General features: G+C 42.0%; 2 non-coding genes across 2 annotated transcripts; both read right to left on the bottom strand.

The window, feature by feature from the left end:
- Nucleotides 1-470: 470 nt before the first annotated feature.
- LOC125590796 lies at nt 471-577 on the bottom strand. The gene has a single exon (XR_007326798.1). It is a non-coding gene; the product is annotated as a small nucleolar RNA R71 (small nucleolar RNA).
- Nucleotides 578-11,061: 10,484 nt separating this feature from the next.
- Nucleotides 11,062-11,168, bottom strand: LOC125590754. Its single transcript, XR_007326758.1, has one exon. It is a non-coding gene; the product is annotated as a small nucleolar RNA R71 (small nucleolar RNA).
- Between the last annotated feature and the right edge of the window lie 14,221 nt (nt 11,169-25,389).

Raw genomic sequence — 25,389 nt, 5'->3', positions numbered from 1 at the left:
TTGAGAGGGAGTGTGCTAGAGCTAGAAGAGAAGAAGAACACCAGGCCCACTTGGATATTGATATGGCAGATCCACCGCAAGGGGCAGAACACCAACCGCGGGCAGCTCGACCCATTGGCACTTACGACCGCCCCAACATACATGGTCATAGATTCGGAATCCGAGCACCAGCTGTGGCAGCCAACAACTTTGAGGTCAAGTCAGGACTCCTCAACGTGATCGAGAACAACAAGTATCATGGCTTGGCTCTGGAGGACCCATTTGATCACTTGGATAGGTTCGACAGCTACTGTGGGTTGTCAAAAACCAATGGTGTGTCCGAAGATGCCTTAAAGCTCAAGCTATTCCCTTTCTCTTTGGGGGATAAGGCACGTCAGTGGGAGAAGTCTCTACCCAGCGACTCTATCACCACTTGGGATGAGTGCAAGAGAGCATTCTTGGAGAAATTCTTCTCATCCTCAAGAACTGCTAAGCTGAGAAATGAGATCTCCAGTTTCCAACAGAAGAACTTGGAAGGATTCAGTGAAGCCTGGGAGAGATTCAAGGGCTACCAAGCTCAATGCCCACACCATGGTTTCTCTAAGGAGAGCTTGCTGAGCACATTCTACCGTGGTGCTCTTCCTAAGTACAGGGCCAGACTGGATACAGCTAGCAATGGGTTCTTCTTGGGGAGAACTGAGGAAGATGCAGAGGAGCTGGTTGACAACATGGTAAAGAGTGATGCAGTCTACAGTGGAGACCACGACAGAAGCAGTCGAACAGATGATAAGCAGACGAGGAAGGAGTTGAAAGCTCTACAGGATAAGATAGACATCCTCCTTGCTGATAAAGCCACACAAGAGCAGCTGCACTTTGTTGGTAACCCAAGCCAAGATACACCACCTGTTGTCCATGAGGTTGAGGGTTTGGAAGGTCAGGAAGAGCTGTGTTTCATCAACAACAATGGTAGCTGGTACAAAAAAGAGCCCAACTTTCAGTACAACAACTACCAACAGAAATCCTATCCCAACAACCAACAGAGTGGTTATCCGCCTCGAAACAACCAGCAAGGCAGCTATCAACCTCATCAAAACCCCTCATCTGGTTCCTCTGCTCCTCAAGAGAGCAGCACTGACACCCTGCTGAAACAAATCTTGGAGTCTCAGACTAGAAGTGAGAAGCATGTTGGTTATGAGTTGAAGAACCTTCATTCCAAGATTGATGGGAGCTACAATGAGCTCAACAACAAGTTCTCACATCTTGCTTCTACAGTCAAGAATTTAGAGAATCAGTTTGCTTCCATGAACACTCACCAGACTCGCCAGCAAGGATCTCTACCTGGAAAATCTGACCAAAACCCCAAGGAGGCCAAAGCTATCACCCTTAGGAGTGGTAAGCAGTTACCTCCTACAACCCTCACCAGGGATGCTGAGAAACTAGGTGAGGAGGTGGCCATCAACTTAGATGATGAAGTGGTGATTGTTGATGAGAAAATCAATGATGAAATCTTGGAGAAGATTGTGGAAGCCAAGGGTAAAGGAAAGGTTGGGGAAGAGAAGAAAACAGTGAAGGATGGTGAAGTTCTTGCTCCAGCAAGTGAGAATTCTTTTGTTCCTCCTCCCTATGAACCCAAACTACCATTCCCTGGTAGATTCAAGAGGCAGCTGCTAGAGAAGTACAAGGCTTTGTTTGACAAGCAAATGAGTGAAGCTCAGGTTGCAATGCCCATCATCGATGCTTTCATGTTGATTCCTCAATACAACAAGTTCCTGAAAGATGTTGTAGCTGCAAAGAAGAAGGAAATGGAAAGCATGATGATTCTTACCCATGAGTGCAGTGCCATCATCCAAAGGCTTGATGTTCCAGAGAAGTTAGAGGATCCAGGATGCTTCACACTACCTTGTGCTCTTGGACCTATGGTATTTGAGAAATGTCTCTGCGATTTGGGAGCTAGTGTCAGCGTGATGCCTTTGTCTGTTGCAAAGAAGCTTGGATTCACTCAGTACAAGAAGTGTAAACTCTCTCTGGTGTTAGCTGATCGTTCAGTGAAGTACCCTGTGGGCATCTTAGAGGACCTACCTGTGAAGATTGGAAGGTATGAGATACCTACAGATTTTGTGGTGCTTGAGATGGGTGAGGAGGCTCAGGACCCATTGATTCTTGGAAGGCCATTCTTAGCTACAGCAGGAGCAATTGTTAAGGTGAAAGAGGGCACGATTGATCTCCATTTGGGTAAAGGGCATGTTCTCCACTTTGACATCAAGGAGAAAATGAAGAAACCAACTGTGTTCGGGCAAGCCTTCTACATTGAAGAGATGGGCACTCTTACTGATGAGCACCTTGAAGAGTTACCACCTGAGGACGACGAGGAGGGAGCATCTCCCTCTACTCATTCTCCATAGAAGGTAACCCACTACTTTCCCTTGTATATACCATTTCGTTTTTGCATATTAGTTTTCTCTTTTTGGGTATCTCTCTCTCCTTGACAACACAGAGACTGTGTCATTTAAGTTTGGGGGAGGTACCAAGTATTTGATCACGTTTGCTTTGATGATTTTGAGTCTCATGCATTGCATTATACATATATATTTGCATAAAAAAAAAAAATTCATTTAGTTTGCATCATTGGCATTTCTAGGAGAGTCTAGAGCATATAGGTTGCATTTACTTGCATTGGGAGCAATGATTTGAAATGCCTTGTAAAGAACATTACTTTGCACCTGAATAGCTTATGCACCTCTCAAAAACACTTGTATGCTTCGAGCCTTGAAGACTCTTCCTGAAACTTGTTGATTGCTGAAACTCAGTCTTTGAAGCCAACTACAACCTTATTTGAACTGAACGAACTTAATGCTTCTTGCTCATGGTCCCTTGTGTACTGAGTCATGGCTATACACACCTGAGTTGTCACATCCTTTATGCCAATCTTATTCTGACAAACTCTAGTGGTAGACCACTCCCAAAACCTTTCCCTCCTTTTAAGCTTTCATTGTTTGATGAGTGAGGCCTTCTTCGGAAAGTCTTACATGTGCATAATGTTGAGAGTATCGGGAACGACAATGCTTGATCTTCATTCTTGCTAGATTGGGCACTCTATTGTCTAGCTATAGGGGGGGGGGTGAGAGTTGTGATTATGATTTGGGAGCAATGAAAAAGGAAAAGAAATAACTCTTTGTGTTTAAGTGAATTGTCTTACTGGGATAAGTAAAAAAAACCTCTAGCTCAAGTTATGAAAAGTCTTGGCCCCCATTTAAAAAAAAAAAAAAAAAAAAAAAAAGAAAAGAAAAAGAAAGAAAAAGGGGGCTAGCAAAGTTGTTAGGAGCTAAGTAATGTTTTGAGGTTGTGAAAAATCCCTTGTAGATTTCAAAGAGAAGGAGTTAATGTTCTTAGGATCTTTTGGTGAGAGATGTGAGTTGGGTTTGACATTTGAGAATGATTGTGTAATTGTATGTTTGGGAAAAGGGTAGAACAATGGAGATTGAGCATTGTATGCATGAGTTGATCCCTTTCTTAGATATATTATGTGCAATGTCAAGGCTACTTGTTTCGAGAGTAAACCACCTTAAAGATTTTATGTTTCGAACCTCTTGAATCACTTGAATAAAAGCCTTCCCTTACCCAACCAATGACTTGGACCAACTGACCATTTGCAAGAATTCACTTGATGCTATGCTTAATGAACTTGAGAGTTGGCTGATTTGCATGTGTGAATGCATGATGATGAGTGTAGGGATGAAAAGAGTTGAATAGGCCTAGAGAAGCTAGAGTATAATAAGAGAGGATGTACTAATGCTGAATTTAGATGTTGATTTGAGTGCTTTGTGTGTTTCTTTTGGCTATGAGCTCTCACCTTCAAACCTCTCTCCCTATGAGTTCTAGAAAGTTCACTTGTGGACAAGTAAAAGAACAAGTTTGGGGGAGTTGATATCTTGCATATTTGCATTGTTTTATCCATTCATCCATGTGCATTTTCATCATAGAGATTAGGATTTAGACATGTTTAGGTTGCATTTTGCATACATGAGTCTCTATTAGGTACTGGAGTGCCACATGGAGTTCTTAGGGACATTTGGATGCATTTGGAGCTCGAAGGAGGTGAAATAGGTGATCATTAAACGAGCAGAGCATGGGAGCGACCTCCCGGAGCGACATCACGAAGTCGCTGTGTCCCACCTCTCAGAGCGACCTTCCTAAAGCGACGCCATGAAGTCGCTCGCGTTCTCGTTACTCCGAACCGTCTTAGATGACCCTGGAGCGACCTCTCAGAGCGACCTACCAAGGTCGCTCCCGATCCAGAGCGACCCGTTGGAGCGACACACCAAAGTCGCTCGCGACCTCTCACCCGAAGAAACCAAAAATCGGCCTTGGAGCGACTTCCCGGAGCGACACCTGCAAGTCGCTCCGCGTTACTTTGCTGCCGAAAATCATGATTTCCCGAGGGCCTTTTTGCAATTTATTTTGGACGTTTTGCACTTGGAAAAACCTATGTTTTAAACATCTTTTGTAGCCACCAGGCAGATCATCTTTGGATCTATGAAGAAATACACAAAAACTCTCTTGAGAAGTTCATCTCTTGGATTTTGATTGTTATGTTCTTGTGTTCTTGTTGATTTCTTATCTATTTCTCTACATGATTAATCTGAAATCCAATATGGGTTTAAGAGGAATCATGGAGATTAGTGAGTAATCACCTTTTGAATTCATGGGTTAGGGAGATCAAGGGTGATTAGGTTAGTTCTAGGATGTTTTAGTGTAGATCATTCTTGTTCCTTGCTAGTAGAGTATTCATAATGCATCTTCTGAGTTGGCCACTCAAAAGTTGATCAATAGGCATTTCCCACCCAAAAGGTGTTTGATGAAATGCCTGAGACAACTCTCCTAGGCTTTTAGTATACTTTGCCAAAGACATTTGTTGTTAAAGATGCTAAGATAGCTAATAGACTTGTTCGTAATGATTGCTTTCATATTATTCAACCAAAGACATTTGATGTTTGAGATATGTTAGCAAATGAGCATTCATCTAGACATAGAGCTTGCTTAGAATTGTGTTTAGGCTTAAGGTTGATAGTTTGATTGATCATTTGCCATCCTTAGTTCGATACTTGATCACCCAAGGTCTAATCCCTATGCCCATGAGTTCTCTTTTCCCTTAGTCAAGAAGTATCATTCTGTTATTGCTTTCTAGTTTTAGTCATAGCTTAAAACTCATCTAAATCATTGGTTGCACTTAGATTAAGTGAGTACTTGCATTCTCAGTGCTTTGATATCCCTCAGAACTGGTTCGACAATCACTATACTACAACATTTGTCTTAGGAGCCTTGAAAACTCCTAACATCATTGATATTCTTGGCTGATGACCAATGATTGAATCAAAGGGATATCTTCATGGTTTACATAATTTTCAAGCATCTCCGAGTTCCATGTTTTTGGATCCTTTATCGTAAAATCGTGAACTGACATCATCGGATGGACCGCTTGTGCTATTGGCCTAGCTTGTCTTGCTGGTATTGTCGGTATCCAGTGGTCTTCCCAAGCTCTAATCTCATTTCAGGAATGTACTTTTTGTCTGATCCCTAATAGCATTAGTGGTTTCGCTGCCATTATACTCGTCCATCCATATGAAGGTCTATCTGTCTTGTTTAGCCGCAAGGGCGTGCTACATCTGAAGTATTTTCCTCTTAGGACTCTAGCTACCAAAGAATCTGGGTATTGTACCAAGCGCCATAACTGTTTGCCTAGTAGGGCCAGATTAAATTCATGGATCATCCTGAATCCAATTCCTCCCTCCACTCTTGGCTTGCAGAGATTTTCCCATTTTACCCAATGTATATCCCTTTTAGGAAGGTTCGAGCTCTACCAAAACTGTGCAATGACACTAGCTAAGTTTTGACAAGTCTCTAGTGGTAGGAGCAGAGTTGACATTACGTAAGTAGGTAGAACCATTAGAATAGACTTTATGAGTACTTCCTTTCCTCCTTTGTTAGTCAAAGTCCCCATTCACGCTATAGATGATATGAACTGATGAATTTTGAAAAATCCCAATCACCGTGTTTCAATAGTAAAAACACAATTAATATCATTTTAAATTGACGCACTTAACGTTTACATTCTTTTCTTTTCCTTTTAAACAAAAAACGTTTAAATTCGATACTATAAAATTCTTAGGAAATATTAATCATTATTATTTTTGATCTAAATACTATACTAATAGTACGCACAGAGTTAAAAAAAAAATATTATACAAAAACTACAAAAAGAAAAATGTTCCAATATTAAAAAAAACGACTATGATCCCCTAACTATTCATGTGTCCATCCGGAAGTTCGAGTTTTGTCAAGGACATGTAGAATCAGCTTATTTTGATAGTAGATGTTTCGTACGTTTCTAATATATTGGGGGATGAAAAATCTCTTACATTGATATCTGAGTTTAATAGTCATTGTTGAACCATATTATATGTAAATAAGTTTAAACCACAATGTTTCTGTCGATATTTGAGGTTAAATATATATATATGTTATTTTTTAGTCAGTCATACAGATGAAGCTCTAATTAAAATGCTTCTTTGATGATTTCTTGGTCTCAGCAGGTTTATTAATGTATTATACATGGGATGAAGAAGTGAGATTTTTTATAGGTGGGCAGTAATCAAAAACAACTTTCTAAATTCTAATTAGTTTATATGTAAACCATATATGCAGTATGTTCGTGACAATGTGTATAGTGGAAAGAATATATACGAAAAAATCATATGTAAACATGAACGTTTTCATTTCCCCTAATTAATATACGTCCGATAAATAAGAGGATCGTATAAATAAGAGGATCGTATCTTAGTTTATATTAACATACATAAATTGTCTTACAAATGGCACAAGCTGTAATAAATCTAGTTAGGAAATGGTTTTTTCAAAAAATGGCTGAGAAGGATTCTCAGACCACCACATCAGTATGACACTCATGTAAATAAATATTGAATTAAAGGTTACTCTTATTTTTTGCTTCTGTTTTAATAGTAAAGGGATGTCATGAAATTATGTGATGACCATGCGTCTTCTATACGTATAGTTCATGTGTACATATAATTAATCTATAGAGACAATTGTATTATTGTAATGTTTGAATGCCTGGTTTTAAATTAACCTAATACACATGAGATGTGTAAAGACCAATTAAAACAATGAATTGTTTACTTGGTTTATAAGATTGGTTTGGTTCAATCACTTTAATCTTTTATTGAATTAGAAATCTAATTTGATTAGATTCTACTAATAACGTTAAGATTATTTAAATGATAATTAATAATTTTAAGTAGATTAAAGTTAATTTTATTATTTATAATTCAGTTAAATACATATTAGATATGTGTTAGTTATATTTATATTTTATATAAGATATAAATTTTTAAATATAAATTAAATTTGAATTAAAATTTGTTCCTCAATTAATTTCAATATTTTTGATGTCTACCCAATCTTATCAACTATCAAGGCTCGTTTCGTTGTAAGATGGGCTTGCCAAAACAAGGTATTTGTAATTATATTAGTGAAGTAGATGGTAACAGTTACCATATGAATATAAGATTGGTTCACTTGACTAAGCTATCAAAACGGTTTTGGGCTTAGAGACATAGGTTGGAGAAGACATAAGATGTCGTTTGACAACCGATAATTATATTGGATATAATTAGCCAAGTGTTGCTTACCTAAATAGCTAAACATTCGGGCGATGAGCCAAAGCTCACTCGGGTTCTAGTGAAATATGGGTCTTGGATTATTAGATTCATTTGAGGAAAAAGTTTTGAATATAATATGAGTTTTCTTAATTGTTGAGATTTCTCTAATTCCTAAACATCATATCAATATTTGTTATTCTTCAATTCCAAAAAAGTTAACTCCTCACAACTCACTTTCATTGTGATATGCCCTTGAGAAGGACATATTGAATGAATCAAATTTCCTCCAATGGTATTGAAACCCGAGAATTGTTCTCAAACAAGAGTGTAAAACTTTAAGGAAATGATAAGCCAAGCTGGATTGCGAATCCTAACCAGCTTGATCCTTCTCCTAAGTTTAAATCCTACTTGGAAGATCTGAAAAAGAAAAAGACTTTTGAAACATCGTCTAGGGATATTTTTTGTTATAGAAGTAAATGTTACTACTTCTGGCTCTACTTCTTGGGTATTGGATATCGTCTGTGGTGCTCATATTTGTATGAATATGAATGGCCTAAGCAACCATAGAATTTTGGATAAAGGACAAGTAGGCCTACGCTTGGGAAATGGAGCAAGAGTAGCTGCTTTAGCTGTGAGAACATTTCACTTGTCTTTACCTTCAGGTTTGGTTTTAGAACTTAAGAATTGCTACTATGTACCTGCTATAAGTAGGAATATTATTTTCATTCCTTGTTTGGATTTGGAAGGATTTCAGTTTTCGATCAAAAACAAGTATTGTTCTTTTGATCGTAATGATATCTTTTATGGTAGCGGTCCATTAGAGAATGGACTTTATATTCTAGACCAAAGCGTGCATGTCTATAATATCAGTACCAAAATATTGAAGTCTGACAACATGAATCGCAATTTTCTTTGGCATTGTCATTTGGGCCACATAAATGAGAAACATATTCAAAAGCTTCATAGTGATAGACTTTTGAGCTCCTTTGATTGTGAATCATATGAAAAATGTGAATCCTATTTATTGGGTAAAATGGCTAAGGCATCTTTTACTGGACGCGGTGAAAGAGCCAAAGACTTATTGGAACTTATACATACTGATGTATGTGGACTAGTCAGTATAAATGCTAGAGGAAACTATCAGTACTTCATTACATTTACTGACGACTGCTGTTGGGGTCGAAAACGGTTACGACGAAGTTAACATCCAAATCTCCGCAAAATACAAGTATGAGTGTCTTTCCGCGACAAATTGTGCTTGGTCAAAAGAATGTCGTGTGATATCTTGCATATTTCCATTGTCTTATCCATTCACCCATGTGCATTTTGATCATATAGACTAGGATTTAGCCATGTTTAGGTTGCATTTTGCATACATGAGTCCTTATCAGGTATTGGAGTACCACATGGAGTTCTTGGAGACATTTGGGTGCATTTGGAGCTCAAAAGAGGTGATAAAAGTGATCATTGGACGAGCAGTGCATGGGAGCGACCTCACCGGAGCGACACCGTGAAGTCGCTGTGACACCCTTTCAGAGCGACTTGGCCAGAGCGACACCCCGATGTCGCTCGCGTCTCCATCGCTCGGAGGCACGAGAGCGACTTGGCCAGAGCGACACCATGAGGTCGCTCCAGCTGGGAGTTACGTGACCGGAGCGACACAGCGAGGTCATTCGCGAAGAGAGACCCGAAGCGACGTCTCCCAGCGACCCCTCCAGGTCGCTCCCGAAGCCTGGAGCGACCTCTCGGAGCGACTACTGGAGGTCGCTGCGCGCCTTCTGTTTGCTCGAATTCATTTATACTCAAGGGCCTTTTGGTCATTTCATTATGCACATTTTTACTTCTGAAAACCTATGTTTTAAGTACTTTTGGCAGCCACCAGACATATTATCTTTTGTTCTAAGAAAAACCTTTGGAAAGTTCATCTCTTGAATCATCTTTGTTCATCTAGTTATTGCAATTCTGTGTTTTCCAATTCGTTGTTGTATCCCTCTGTATGATTAATCTGAAATCCAAAATGGGTTTAAGAGGAATCATGAAGAGTAGTGAGTAATCACCATTTGAATTCATGGGTTAGGAAGATTAAGGGTGATTAGGTTAGAGCTAGGATGTTTTAGAGTAGATCATTCCAAAACCTTGCTAGTAGAGTAATCATAATGCATCTTCTGAGTTAGCTTCTCAAAAGTTGATCTTTAGGCATTTCCCACCCAAAAGGTGTTCGATGAAATGCCTGAAACAACTCTTCTAAGCTTTTAGCATATTTTGCCAAAGACATTTGTTGTTAGAAGTGCTAAGATAGCCTTAGACCTGTTAGTAATGATTGCTTCCATATTATTCAACCAAAGACATTTGTTGTTTGAAATGTGTTAGTAAATGAACATTCATCTAGACATAGAGTTTGTTTAGGATCATGTCTAAGCTTAAGGTTGATAGTTTGATTGTTCGTCTGCCATCCTTAGTTCAAAACTTGATCACCCAAGGTCTAATTCCTATGCCCATGAGTTCTCATTTTCCTTAGTTAAGAAAGTCAACTCATTTACCGTTTTTATTATTCCGAAACAGCATTAGTATTAATCATTAGTTTAGAAACCCTTAAAATCATCGGTTGCACTTAGATTAAGTAAGTACTTGCATTCTCAGTGCTTGAAATCCTTTAGAATTGGTTCGACAATCATTTATACTACAACATTTATCTTAGGAGCCTTGAAAACTCCTAATATCAAATTGGCGCCGTTGCCAAATTCTAAGTAGATTTGAACATTGAGATTTAGTCATTTGCTTGAGACTAAGTCATTTTTATTTTCTTTAGTTACTGATTCTCCTTCTTCACCTCCCTTTAATTTACAGGTGTATGAACTTGAGGACCAGGGGTCCATCAAACCTAGTTCCAAGAGCCGCATACATCAGAGCTTTAGAGAGAGAGTGTGCTAGAAAGAGAAGAGAAGAAGAGCAACAGTCTCACTTGCAGAGATTGGATACTGATATGGGAGACATACCTCAAAATGATGCCAACAACGTTCCACAAAACCAACAGCGAGCAGCTCGACCCATTGGCACTTATGACCGCCCCAACATTCATGGTCATAGATTGGGAATCCGAGCACCAGCTGTAGCAGCCAACAACTTTGAGATCAAATCAGGACTCCTCAACGTGATCGAGAACAACAAGTATCATGGCTTGGCTCTAGAGGACCCATTTGATCACTTGGACAGGTTCGACAGCTACTGTGGGTTGTCAAAAACCAATGGTGTGTCTGAGGATGCCTTAAAGCTGAAGTTATTCCCTTTCTCTCTGGGGGATAAGGCACGACAGTGGGAGAAGTCTCTACCAAGTGACTCAATCACCACTTGGGATGACTGCAAGAAAGCTTTCTTGGAGAAGTTCTTCTCTACTTCAAGAACTGCTAAGCTGAGAAATGAGATCTCCAGCTTTCAACAGAAAGGCTTGGAAGGCTTCAGTGAAGCCTGGGAGAGATTCAAGGGCTACCAAGCTCAATGCCCACACCATGGTTTCTCTAAGGAGAGCTTGCTGAGCACATTCTACCGTGGTGCTCTTCCTAAGTACAGGGCCAGACTGGATACAGCTAGCAATGGGTTCTTCTTGGGGAGAACTGAGGAAGATGCAGAAGAGCTGGTTGACAACATGGTAAAGAGTGATGCAGTCTACAGTGGAGACCACGACAGAGGCAGTCGAACAGATGACAAGCAGACGAGGAGGGAGTTAAAGGCTCTCCAGGATAAGATTGACATTCTCATTGCTGATAAGGCCACCCAGGAGCAGCTGCACTTTGTTGGTAACCCAAACAAAGAAGCCACACCTGTTGTCCAGGAAGTTGATGGTTTGGAAGGGCAAGAAGAGCTGTGCTTCATCAACAACAATGGTAGCTGGTACAAGAAAGAGCCAAACTTTCAGTACAACAACTACCAACAGAGATCTTACCCCAACAACCAACAGAGTGGTTATCAGCCTCGGAACAACCAGCAAGGCAGCTATCAGCCTCAACAAAACCCTCCTCCCGGTTTCAACAACAAAGGACAACAACCTGCCCAACAACAACCTACTACTTCTACCTCTACTCCTCCAGTCAGCAGCACTGATGCCCTACTAAAACAAATCTTGGAGTCTCAGACAAGAAGTGAGAAGCATGTTGGCTATGAGTTGAAAAACCTTCACGCAAAGATTGATGGAAGCTACAATGAGCTCAACAACAAGTTCAGAACCTTGGAGAACCAGTTTGCTGCCATGAACACTCAACAAAATCGCCAACAAGGTTCTTTACCTGGAAAATCTGAGCAAAACCCCAAGGAGACCATGAAAGCTATCACCCTCAGGAGTGGTAAGGAGTTACCTCAGAAAGCTCTCACCAAGGATGCTGAGAAACAAGGTGAGGGGGTTGCCATCAACATAGATGATGAAGTGGTGATTGTTGATGAGAAAATCAATGATGAAATCTTGGAGAAGATTGTGGAAGCGAAAGGTAAAGGAAAGGTTGGGGAAGAGAAGAAAACAGTGAAAGATGGTGAAGTTGTTGCTCCAGCAAGTGAGAATTCTTTTGTTCCTCCTCCCTATGAACCCAAACTACCATTCCCTGGTAGATTCAAGAGGCAGCTGCTAGAGAAGTACAAAGCTCTATTTGAGAAGCAAATGAGTGAAGTTCAAGTCACAATGCCCATCATTGATGCTTTCATGCTAATTCCTCAATATAGCAAGTTCCTGAAAGATGTTGTAGCTGCAAAGAAGAAGGAGATGGAGGGCATGATGATTCTCACTCATGAGTGCAGTGCCATCATCCAGAGGCTTGTTGTTCCAAAGAAGCTAGAAGATCCAGGATGCTTCACATTACCTTGTGCTCTTGGACCTATGGTATTTGATAGATGTCTCTGCGATTTGGGAGCTAGTGTCAGCTTGATGCCTTTATCTGTTGCTAAGAAGCTTGGTTTCACTCAGTACAAGAAGTGTAGACTGTCTCTGGTATTGGCTGATCGTTCAGTGAAGTACCCGGTGGGTATCTTGGAGGACCTCCCCGTTATGGTTGGAAAATATGAGATCCCTACAGACTTTGTGGTGCTTGAGATGGGTGAGGAAGCTGCAGATCCTTTAATCCTTGGAAGGCCTTTCTTAGCTACAGCAGGAGCAATTGTTAATGTGAAAGAGGGCAAGATTGATCTCCACTTGGGTAAAGGGCATGTTCTTCACTTTGACATCAAGGAGGTAATGAAGAAACCAACAGTTCAAGGGCAAGTTTTCTACATTGAAGAGATGGATGCCCTTGCTGATGAGCTCCTTGAAGAATTGTCAATAGAAGACCCTCTACAGCATGCTTTGACGATAGAGAGGCCAGCTGAAGTGATTCAGAACCTGGAGAGTGCTGCCTATGGGATGATGTTGGATTCACACAGAGGATTTGGTAGTAAGGATCAGTATGAGGAGCTGCCTCAAATTGTCCATCAGGAAGCCTCGGTCATTCAACAAGGGGACACCCAGCAAAACGACTGGAGCGAGCTTAAGGCGCCTAAGGTGGAGCTTAAACCTCTCCCCAATGGTGTAAGGTATGCATTTCTTGGTCCTAATGGAACTTATCCAGTCATTGTGAGTAGTGAACTTACTGAAACTGAGCTATCTGAACTTTTGAAAACACTTAAAAGATTTAGAAAAGCAATAGGTTACTCACTTGATGACATCAAGGGAATATCACCCTCTTTGTGTATGCATAGGATACATCTTGAGGATGAATCAATGACTTCTATCGAGCATCAAAGAAGGTTAAATCCTAACCTGAAGGATGTTGTAAAGAAAGAGATTCTTAAACTCTTAGATGCTGGTGTTATCTACCCTATCTCAGATTCTAAATGGGTATCTCCTGTGCATGTTGTGCCAAAAAAGGGTGGTATAACTGTGATTAAAAATGACAAGGATGAATTGATACCAACAAGAACAGTCACTGGGCATAGGATGTGTATTGATTACCGCAAACTGAACTCTGCATCTAGAAAGGATCATTTTCCACTTCCATTTATTGATCAGATGCTTGAGAGACTTGCAAATCATCCATTCTATTGTTTTCTTGATGGATATTCAGGATTCTTCCAGATCCCCATACATCCCAATGATCAGGAGAAAACAACATTCACATGTCCTTATGGTACCTTCGCATATCGAAGAATGCCATTTGGTCTATGTAATGCTCCAGCCACCTTTCAAAGGTGCATGATGTCGATCTTTTCTGATCTGATTGAGGATGTTGTGGAGGTGTTCATGGATGATTTCTCTGTCTATGGATCTTCGTTTTCTGCTTGTTTGTCAAATTTGTGCAGGGTCCTACAGAGATGTGAAGACACCAACCTTGTGCTGAACTGGGAGAAGTGTCACTTCATGGTCAAAGAAGGGATTGTGCTGGGGCACAAGATTTCAGAGAAGGGGATTGAGGTGGATAAGGCCAAAATCGATGTTATGGTTGGTTTGCCCCCACCAAAGACAGTGAAAGACATCCGAAGTTTTCTTGGTCATGCTGGGTTTTACAGGAGATTCATAAAGGACTTCTCCATGATCACTAGACCATTGACCAGGCTGCTGTGCAAAGAAGCCACCTTCAGCTTTGATGTGGAGTGTCTAGAAGCCTTCAAGAAGCTGAAAGGTGAACTCATCAGTGCTCCAATTGTCCAGCCACCTAATTGGGATCTCCCCTTTGAGATCATGTGTGATGCTAGTGATTATGCTGTGGGAGCTGTTTTGGGGCAGAAGAAAGATGGCAAGACCCATGTGATCTACTACGCGAGCCAAACCCTGAATGATGCTCAGATGAGATATGCCACAACAGAGAAGGAGATGCTAGCCATTGTCTTTGCCTTTGAGAAGTTCAGAAGCTACTTGGTGGGATCTAAAGTCATTGTCTACACAGATCATGCTGCGTTGAGACACCTTTTGGCGAAGAAGGATGCAAAGCCCAGGCTCTTGAGATGGATTCTTTTGCTGCAAGAGTTTGATTTAGAGATCAAGGACAAGCCAGGAGTTGAGAATGGTGTAGCTGATCACTTGTCCAGGCTGAGAGTGGAGTGTGGCATTCCCATTGATGAAGGACTCCCTGAGGAACAGATCATGGCTATTGGAGCAGTGATAGCAGTTTGTGAGACTGGAAGGAAGCTTGAAGAAGTCAAGGCAACAGAAGAGAAAGAACCTTGGTATGCTGATTTGGTGAATTACCTAGCCACAGGAAAAGAGCCTTTGAATCTTGTGGGTTATGCCAAGAAGAAGTTCTACAAGGATGTGAAGAGATACTACTGGGATGAGCCCTACCTCTACATTCTCTGCAAAGATCAACTTTATAGGAGAGTGGTTGCTAATGAGGAGATTGATGGGATCCTTACACAGTGTCATGGATCATCTTATGGAGGCCACTTTGCTACCTTCAAGACTGTTGCTAAGGTGTTACAAGCTGGATTCTGGTGGCCACACATGTTCAAGGACACACAAGACTTTGTTTCAAGGTGTGATTCATGCCAAAGGAGGGGAAACATCACCAAGAGGAATGAGATGCCTCAGAATCCAATCCTTGAAGTTGAAGTGTTTGATGTGTGGGGTATTGACTTCATGGGGCCATTTCCATCATCACATGGCAACAAGTACATCCTGGTAGCTGTTGATTATGTCTCAAAATGGGTGGAAGCTATTGCAAGTCCCACCAATGATGCAAGAGTGGTAATCAAGATGTTCAAGAGCACCATCTTTCCAAGGTTCGGAGTTCCAAGAGTTGTAATCAGTGATGGAGGGTCTCATTTCATCAACAAACTGCTTGAGGGACTTCTCAGGAAGAACGGTGTTAAGCACAAGGTTGCAACTCCTTACCATCCTCAAACAAGTGGTCAAGTTGAGATTTCTAACAGAGAGATCAAGTCCATTCTGGAGAAGATTGTGGGGATTACAAGGAAGGATTGGTCAGTTAAGCTTGATGATGCGCTTTGGGCTTACAGGACAGCTTACAAGACACCTCTGGGGACCACACCTTTCAACCTATTGTACGGGAAAGCTTGCCATCTACCAGTGGAGCTTGAGTACAAGGCACTTTGGGCAGTAAAGTTGCTGAACTTTGACATCAAGAGTGCCAAGGAGAAAAGGCTTTTTCAGCTACATGAGCTTGATGAGATAAGAATGGATGCCTTCGAAAACTCAAGGATCTACAAGGAGAAGACTAAATCTTTCCATGACAAGAATATCCTAAAGAGAGAGTTTAAAGAAGGAGATCAAGTTCTTCTCTACAACTCAAGACTGAAGTTGTTTCCAGGAAAGCTTAAGTCAAGGTGGTCCGGCCCTTTCAAGGTCAAAGAGGTTAAGCCATATGGAGCAATAGTTTTGTGGAGTACTGATGGAAGAGACTTCACAGTCAATGGGCAAAGGGTTAAGCTCTACATGGCTGATGCACCTGAGGAAGATGGAGTTTCAACTCCACTGTCTGATCCTACCCCAGCCTAATCCAAAAGGAGGCAAAGTCAAGCTAGAGACTTAAAACAAGCTCACTTGGGAGGAAGTCCCATGCGTATCCTTGTACATATTGCATTGGTATTTTCATTTTCATCATATTTCATAAAAAAAAAAGAGGGGAAAGTGTTGAAGTAGGGTTCAGGTTGTTCATCGATCCGGTCAAGGCAAAGAATCGAGCGTGGGAGTGAGGTTCCACAGCGACGCCACGAGGTCGCTCCAGCTGGGAGCGACGTGATCAAAGCGACTGGTCCAAGTCGCTCGCATTTTCGGTGTCCGGAGCTCGAGAATCGCTCTCGGAGCGACGTCTCGCAGCGACCACGTGAGGTCGCTCGCGTTTTCTGTCGCTGGGAGCAACGTGATCAGAGTGACTCGGCTAAGTCGCTCGCATTTCTGTCTCCGGGGCTCGAGAATCGCTCTCGGAGTGAAGTCTCGCAGTGACCACGTGAGGTCGCTCGCATTTTCTGCGACCCGGAGCGACCTATCAGAGCGACCACTCCAGGTCGCTCCCTAGCCTGTCCAGGTAAGTCCCTCTTTGATTTTGTCCGGTTTAATTCGAGTTAACCAGCCCTAAATCTAACCGGACGACCCTAGACCTACCCATACCCATGACCTTCATCTCTTTCACTCTCCCTTCCTCTCACAAACACTCATACTCTCTCAAACAAACCCACACCAAAAATCTCCTAACTTTCTCAATTCTCTCACCCAAATCTCCTAGTTCTTGTTTCTAAATCTAAGCTTTCGCCCCAACAGTCTATTCCTCACCACCCATTCCCCCATTTCCTTCCATCCAAAGCAAGGTATTGTGTTTTTAAATTCAAATTCGTAGGTCCATGAACCCTAGAATTTGAAAATCGAAATTTGGTCATTTTCTTGCTTGATTGTGGTAAAATAGACTAGGGAAAGCTTATATATCAAGTTGGGTTGTTGAATTGATGGTGGAACTGAGCTTAATTTGAACTTTGGCAAAATTAGGGTTCATGGATTTGGGGCTTTTCGAAATTGATCCTAATTGAGTGTGTTAGTGGGTGAGTTAGTATGTTAAGGTGTTGAAAGGTTTGATTAGAGAACCCTCTCATTCTAGAATTACTTTGATTATTGAATTTTACTTGTCTTGTAATTTTCACATGATGAAAAGATTGAGAATTGTGATTCTTTACGTTGCTTCTTGAAGTTTACATTTGCAAAGTCAATCGACTTATCCCTTTCCAAGTTTTGTATTTCTCAGGTACAATGGTTAAGAAAACTAAGGGAAAGTCGGATGCTGAGAGGCAAGAACCTGAAAGACAAGAGTTTTCGTTGAGAGGAAAGGCTTTAGCCTCGGAACGAGCTGGTTCTGGGACACAAAGGACTTCTCGACAGCAAACCGTGGCTGCAAAGAAGGCAAAGGAGCAAGAGAAGAGGGCAGGAAAGAGTATAGCAGTTGCCACAGATGAGGAGAATGGCGATGAAATTGCAGATGAGCAGGCTCCTACAAAGAGGGCCAAGATGTCCAAGGGGAAAGAGGTTGTTGAGGATAGAGCTGTATCATCATTTGCTGAATGGGGTAACTTGGACTCCAACCAGATTCGCTGACCTTGATTTGCTGAAGGAGGTGGGTCTCGATTCTGATATTGAGGCAATGCTGGGGCACCTGAAGATGCCCAAACTCCTCACCATGGCCTACCCCGCCTACCGGGATGTCTCCTGTCAGTTCTTGTCTTCCCTTGAGGTCACTTACCATGACGATCCGCACGTGAGGCAAGGATGGGGCAAAATAAAGTTCAAGGTCAATGGGAGAGAGTACAACATGAACTTCAAAGACATTGGGAGAGTCATGGGTTTCCAAGACTTGGCAGACTACTCCCTTCCCAAGTGTGAAAACCTCCCCACTCAGCTTTGGAAGTTAATCACTGGAAACAAGCACTCTACCGGGGCTGACAAGAACTCACATATCCGGCACCCGTCTGTACGCTACCTCCATAGGATGCTCGTCCATGCATTCTACCCACGGAAGCAAGCTGGTAATGTCACCGAGGAAGACATGCGAATGCTCTACCCGGCTATCCGCCCCTATGCCCCACCTGGAACGTTGCCCCTTCCAAGCAACGACATCTATGCTTCCTTCGGGATGGTCAGCTTCTTCGTGAATCGTCTCGAGCACTACAGAGACTGGGCATGGTACACAACTGATTCGCAACCAAAGGTTGGGATAGGCGGGATGATCACGCCACTGCTCCAATTTCTGAATGTTCCCTTGGGAAAGGACGCAGCAGGGCCTAAGTTCATCGATGGCACTTACTTGAGGATTGCCACCTATTTCAGTGGGATGTATGGGAAGGACTACGTCTACCACTACTACTTGCAGGGCAAGCCGGTCGAAGTGGTTCTTCCAAACCAGAGACTGACGAGCTTAGAGAGACCTGGAGCTATCAGCTTCAACTTATCCCAAGAAGACTTTCTTGGAGAACACGGGTCTCTCGGTCCCATTGCTGCACCAAGGAAAAGGAGTGTTCCGACGAGACACGACTTCACAGAACCTCCTAGGGAAGAATCTGTACCCATCTATGGACCTCCACGCTACTACTTCAAGCCACATGATGGAGTCCTTCCCCCTGGTGCGCTTCGTGATGCTCATGACCACATTAGCCGACTTCAGCGATGGAACAAGGCACAAGACAGAACAATCGAAAAGCTGAAGGACAAGTGCAAGGCGCTGAGCAAGACGGTGAAGAAGCAAGCAAAGACTTCAGCCAAGTTCATGAAGAAGGTGGCCGATGTCTTGACCAGAGGAGGAATAGCTGGATGTAGCTCAGCGGACTTCGCCTTCGCGAACACATCAGTCCCCCAGCCCCCACCTCAGCCCACTGATCTTGGTTTCCCACTCACTGATAGACAGCTCCAGCGACAATGGAGGAACCCACCCACTCAGCCTTCCGCCTCTGGAAACAAGTCTCCATCCCTAGCCTCTTCAGAAAGTGAAGCTGAGATTGAAGAAGTTCAGAGCCAACAATGGTATGGAGACTACAGCTCAGGACATGGAGGTTACTACACCACGTTCCCACCAGACGACGATGATGCTGGGGCATCTGCCCCCACTTACTATCCTTGAAGGTACTTCTCTACTTTCCCTTGTATATACCATTTCGTTTTTGCATATTAGTTTTCTCTTTTTGGGTATCTCTCTCTCCTTGACAACACAGAGACTGTGTCATTTAAGTTTGGGGGAGGTACCAAGTATTTGATCATGTTTGCTTTGATCTTGTTTCATTGAGTCATGCATTGCATACCTATTTGCATATAAAAAAAAATCATTTAGTTTGCATCATTTGCATTTCTAGGAGAGTCTAGAGCATATAGGTTGCATTCACTTGCATTGGGAGCAATGATTTTAAATGCCTTGTAAAGAACACTACTTTGCACCTGAGTAGCTTATGCACCTCTCAAAAAGACTTGTATGCTTCGAGCCTTGAAAACTCTTCCTGAAACTTGTTGATTGCTGAAACTCAGTCTTTGAAGCCAACTACAACCTTATTTGAACTGAACGAACTTAATGCATCTTGCTCATGGTCCCTTGTGTACTGAATCATGGATATACACACTTGAGTTGTCACATCCTTTATGCCAATCTTTTTGACAACCTCTAGTGGTAGACCTCTCCCCAAAATCCCTTCCTCCGTTTAAGCCTTCATTGATTGATGAGTGAGGCCTTTTTCGGAAAGTCTTACATGCACATAATGTTGAGAGTATCGGGAACGACAATGCTTGATCTTCATTCTTGCTAGATTAGGCACATTATTGTCTAGCCATAGGATGGGGGTGAGTGTTGTAAAGTTTGATTTGGGAGTATGAGAAAGCTGAAGGAAAAGAGTGAACTCTTGTGTTTAATTGACTAGTCTTTATGGGATAAGTAGAGAAACTTCTAGCTCGATTTGTGAAAAGTCTTGGCCCCAAAAAAAAAAAAAAAAAAAAATATAAAAAAAAAAAAAAAAAAAAAAAAAAAAGAAAGAAAAGGGGCTAGCAAAGTTGTTTAGAGCTAAGATTTGTTTAGAAGTTGAGAAAATCCTTTATAGATTTCAAAGAAAAAGAGTTTTATGTGCAAAGTGTTCTTGGGATCTTTTGGTGAGAGATGGGAGTTGGGTTTGACATTATGAAGTGATTGTGTAACTTGTATGTTTGGGAAAAGGGTAGAACAATGGAGATTGAGCATTGTATGCATGAGTTGGTCTCTTTCTTAAATATATTATGTGCAATGTCAAGGCTACTCGTTTTGAGAGTAAACCACTTTAAAAAAATCATGGATTTTGAACCTCTTGACCCATTTGAATAAAAGCCTTCCCTTACTCAACCAAATGATTTGGACCAATTGACCATTTGCAAGAATTCACTTGATGTTTTATGCTTAATGAATGTGAGAGTTGGTTGATTTGAATGTGTGGATGCTTGATGATGCGTATAAGGGCAAAAGGAGTTGAGATAGGCCTAGAGAAGCTAGAGTGTAATAAGAGAGTGTGCTCATGTTAGATTAGATGTTGAATCGAGTGCTAGTTGTGTTTCTTTTGGCTATGAGCTCCCACCTTCAAACCTCTCTCCCTATGAGTTCTAGAAAGTTCACTTGTGGACAAGTAAAAGATTAAGTTTGGGGGAGTTGATATCTTGCATATTTCCATTGTCTTATCCATTCACCCATGTGCATTTTGATCATATAGACTAGGATTTAGCCATGTTTAGGTTGCATTTTGCATACATGAGTCCTTATCAGGTATTGGAGTACCACATGGAGTTCTTGGAGACATTTGGGTGCATTTGGAGTTCAAAAGAGGTGATAAAAGTGATCATTGGAGGAGCAGTGCATGGGAGCGACCTCACCGGAGCGACACCGTGAAGTCGCTGTGACACCCTTTTAGAGCGACTTGGCCAGAGCGACACCCCGATGTCGCTCGCGTCTCCATCGCTCGGAGGCACGAGAGCGACTTGGCCAGAGTGACACCATAAGGTCGCTCCAGCTGGGAGCGACGTGACCGGAGCGACACAGCGAGGTCGCTCGCGAAGAGAGACCCGGAGCGACGTCTCGCAGCGACCCTCCAGGTCGCTCCCGAAGCCTAGAGCGACCTCTTAGAGCGACTACTGGAGGTCGCTGTGCGCCTTCTGTTTGCTTGAATTCATTTCTACTCAAGGGCCTTTTGGTCATTTCATTATGCACGTTTTTACATCTGAAAACCTATGTTTTAAGTACTTTTGGCAGCCACCAGACAGATTATCTTTTGTTCTAAGAAAAAACCCTTGGAAAGTTCATCTCTTGAATCATCTTTGTTCATCTAGTTATTGCAATTCTGTGTTTTCCAATTCGTTGTTGTATCCCTCTGTATGATTAATCTTAAATCCAAAATGGGTTTAAGAGGAATCATGAAGAGTAGTGAGTAATCACCATTTGAATTCATGGGTTAGGAAGATTAAGGGTGATTAGGTTAGAGCTAGGATGTTTTAGAGTAGATTATTCCAAAACCTTGCTAGTAGAGTAATCATAATGCATCTTCTGAGTTAGCTTCTCAAAAGTTGATCTTTAGGCATTTCCCACCCAAAGGTGTTCGATGAAATGCCTGAAACAACTTTTCTAAGCTTTTAGCATATTTTGCCAAAGACATTTGTTGTTAGAAGTGCTAAGATAGCCTTAGACCTGTTAGTAATGATTGCATCCATATTATTTAACCAAAGACATTTGTTGTTTGAAATGTGTTAGTAAATGAACATTCATCTAGACATAGAGTTTGTTTAGGATCGTGTCTAAGCTTAAGGTTGATAGTTTGATTGTTCGTCTGCCATCCTTAGTTCGAAACTTGATCACCCAAGGTCTAATTCCTATGCCCATGAGTTCTCATTTTCCTTAGTTAAGAAAGTCAACTCATTTACCGTTTTTATTATTCTGAAACTGCATTAGTATTAATCATTAGTTTAGAAAACCCTTAAAATCATCGGTTGCACTTAGATTAAGTAATTACTTGCATTCTCAGTGCTTGAAATCCCTTAGAATTGGTTCGACAATCATTTATACTACAACATTTGTCTTAGGAGCCTTGAAAACTCCTAATATCATCGTGGCATATGTTCTCGAGATAAAACCTTGTTCAAACCCCGTTTGAATTCAACACAAGCTGTCCCAAGGTAACAGAAACGTAACTGAGCCAGCCACAGATAGGTTCGAATGTGACGATCAGAACAAGGATAGACCAAGCTCAGTCACTACGTAACTACCGCACATGCACACCGCCCGGTCGCTACGTAGCGACCGAGCGTCCGTCCCGCTCGGTCGCTATGTAGCGACCAATCTCGAGCCAAGCTCGGTTGCTACGTAGCGACCGAGCGTCCGTCCTAGCGACCGGGCTCGAGCCAAGCTCGGTCGCCACGTAGAGACCGAGCGTCTGTCCCGCTCGGTCGCTACGTAGCGACCAAACTCGAGCCAAGACATAGCGACCGAGCGTCCGTCCCGCTCGGTCGCTACGTAGCGACCGAGTGTCCGTCTCGCTCGGTCTCTACGTAGCGACCGAACTCTTCCAAAACGTTGATACGACATGAATCCATGCATTATCGTCTACCCTTCGATGCTGTCTCCCGAAGACCGTAGCGAACCCATTTCATGTTTTCCGCCATTCGAAGTCATCAATCAAACTTTACGATAAAAACTGCGGAAATTTCGCTTTTATCGAAAGAAGTCGTAATAAACGCTTCGAGTAGAAAGACGGCCCCAAGGGATCTAAGACATGACTCGAAGCCCACCTTACGATTTCTTAACCAGCAGCCCATAAATCGTGGGACGGTTTACGCTTGGTTCGCAAGGAGAGATAAATGTCAAGTTTCCGCGGATAAATACGAAATTTTGAAGATAATTACGAAGATCGGGAAAATAGAATATCTCCATTTTTAGGCTATGATGGCTTAAGGGCAGAAGGGGAACATTGTAAACCGACCTAGGAGCGAGTATATAAGGAGTCCTAGGCGAGAGGCATGAAAAAATAATTTTTTCAGAGCAACTTTCCGTTTTTGTTATTTCGAGCTGCGACTCAACTAGGTTTTGCAGTCTTAGGTTGTTAGAACTAGGAATCTCTCCGACAGCTCTCATAGCCGAGGCTTCTACCTTGTTGTAACGCTCATACGCAAATTCGGAATAAAACTCCTTTTGCTCTCTTTTTACGATTTCATATACTTTATCGTTGTTATCTCGTGTTCTGATTGCTTAGCGTGTGGTATTAGCAGATATCTGGGACCTCTGGGAAATTAGGGTTCTCCAACTTTCCTTATTTAACGGAAATCGACAGTGTGAATTTTGGTTCCCACATATTGGCGCTAGAAGGAGGGGGGGGGGGGGTTACAGATCAATCTAACTCGCAACCACATCACGCTCAACCAGACATGTCAACTGACGACGCGGACAACGTGCAAACTTCTCTCAACGGAGGCAGCGGCACTGATCTGCACACTCCAGCAGCGGACGTATCCGCGGCCAACGCACCAGCCAACGCCGCGGCGCTCGAGGAGTTTAAAAAGATGTTCGCCACCTACGAAAAAAGGTCAGAAGAACAGGATAAGCTCGTGCGCACCTTGACCAAACAAGTTGAAACCTTAACGGCAAGGACTCGAGCGATCCGTCCCCGCGGAACCACTAAAGTTCGCGGGAAGAGACTCGAATTCGGAACCCCACTCGATAGGCTTGGAACCGCGCGGGAATGACCTTCGGGTCAAAACCTTAGCGAAAACTCTCCCATCGAAAAAGGGAACCCTGAAAGTCCTCCGCCTCCCGCGAAGGATTCGGAGGATAATTAAGTCGAGCACGTCGGACGGGTCAAATCGAATTACGAAGTGTTCTTCCATTTTCGTCTCAGTTCTTCACACAAGGTATTCGATTACTTCTATTGATTCTCATCTAAAACGAAATCGAGTTGTTCTTCCCTTTTACATAGTTTTTTTAAAAATTGATTTCTCATATTTCTTAAGGTAAATTCGATTCACGGGTTAATTAAAATCTTATACATCACGATTAAGTGTTTGCATGTTAATGTTTTAGATTTGTAGTTGTAAAATATCGATTTAGGTTTTTGGAAAGGGGGAAAGTTTGGTTCTTGAAATCTTATACTAGTTGCTGTCCGATTGTGTATGTTTTCAAGTAGAGTAGATGTTGTCCGATTGTAATATAGGCCATGGGTAGATTGATTGTTGTTGATTGATCAATTGAACAAATTGTTGTTCTTTCTTAAATTAGAACTAGGTGGAATACATATTCTAGGATAAGGAGAATGTAAATGTAAAAGGCATTTGTCTTGTTCTCATTATTTGTGTTATAGTATCGATACTTTAACCTGTTGAACTAACAAGTTTTTCTGCGCTTTTAGATATGTCTCTGGAGTTACCAAAGAGGATTTTTAAGGAGGGTGAGGAGCCCCAAGTGACTCAGATCAATAACAACTGCAGAATTGACTACATTATGTGAAAGTTCACTGAGTGGATGCCAAAGGAGTTGGAAGTTGTGAAGAAAGATCCGTTTTTTTCTCATATTTTTAAGCTGCATAAGAATGGTCTTGGGTTCTACGAGAGAGTGGTACACATCTTCTTGTGTAGGGAGCTGGTGACTTACAAATTGCACGAGCTTTGGTTCATCTTTGCGAGGAGACCACTTCGATTTTAATTACAAGAATTCCATGCAGTAACCGGGTTTTAGTGCAATACTCGTATCTCTCTTAAGGAGTCTGAAGACTGAAAATATGACAGTAGTTTCTGGAGCAATGTGTTGAGGAGAAAAGATGGAACAGTTACACTCTTCAACCTGTGGAATAAGGACAAGAAAGGTGTTAAGAAGTGGAAGAATGCATATCGCATACAACTGATCTATCTGGTCATCATTCTTTGTGTGGTTTTAGCGAGAGATGAGAAGGCTAATATCCCCCTCAAATACATCAAGGTGGTCATGGATCTTGAGAAGGTTTGAAAGTATCCTTGGGGAGTTGCTGCTTATGACCTTCTCTGCAACTCAATAGCCAAAACTCATGACAACCTGAAGGATAAGACTACTAGTTATGTGTTGGATAGATTCTCGTACGCCTTCCAGATTTGGGCAATGGAAGCTGTACCAAAGATTGGGAAGCTTTGTGGAAAAAAACTTGATAAAGGTTTCACGAACGGTCCTAGATGCATAAACTGGATGGGAGCTGGAAATGTGTCATATGAGGAGATCATTCGATTGGAGCAAATACTGACACCTGAGGTGATCTCTTATCTTTATGTAAGTTG

Source organism: Brassica napus, chromosome C7 (assembly GCF_020379485.1).
Source record: "Brassica napus cultivar Da-Ae chromosome C7, Da-Ae, whole genome shotgun sequence".
In the NCBI taxonomy this organism is placed as follows: Eukaryota; Viridiplantae; Streptophyta; class Magnoliopsida; order Brassicales; family Brassicaceae; genus Brassica; species Brassica napus.
The sequence above is the reverse complement of the archived record's forward strand: the minus strand, read 5'-3'. Positions and strand labels throughout refer to the sequence as shown.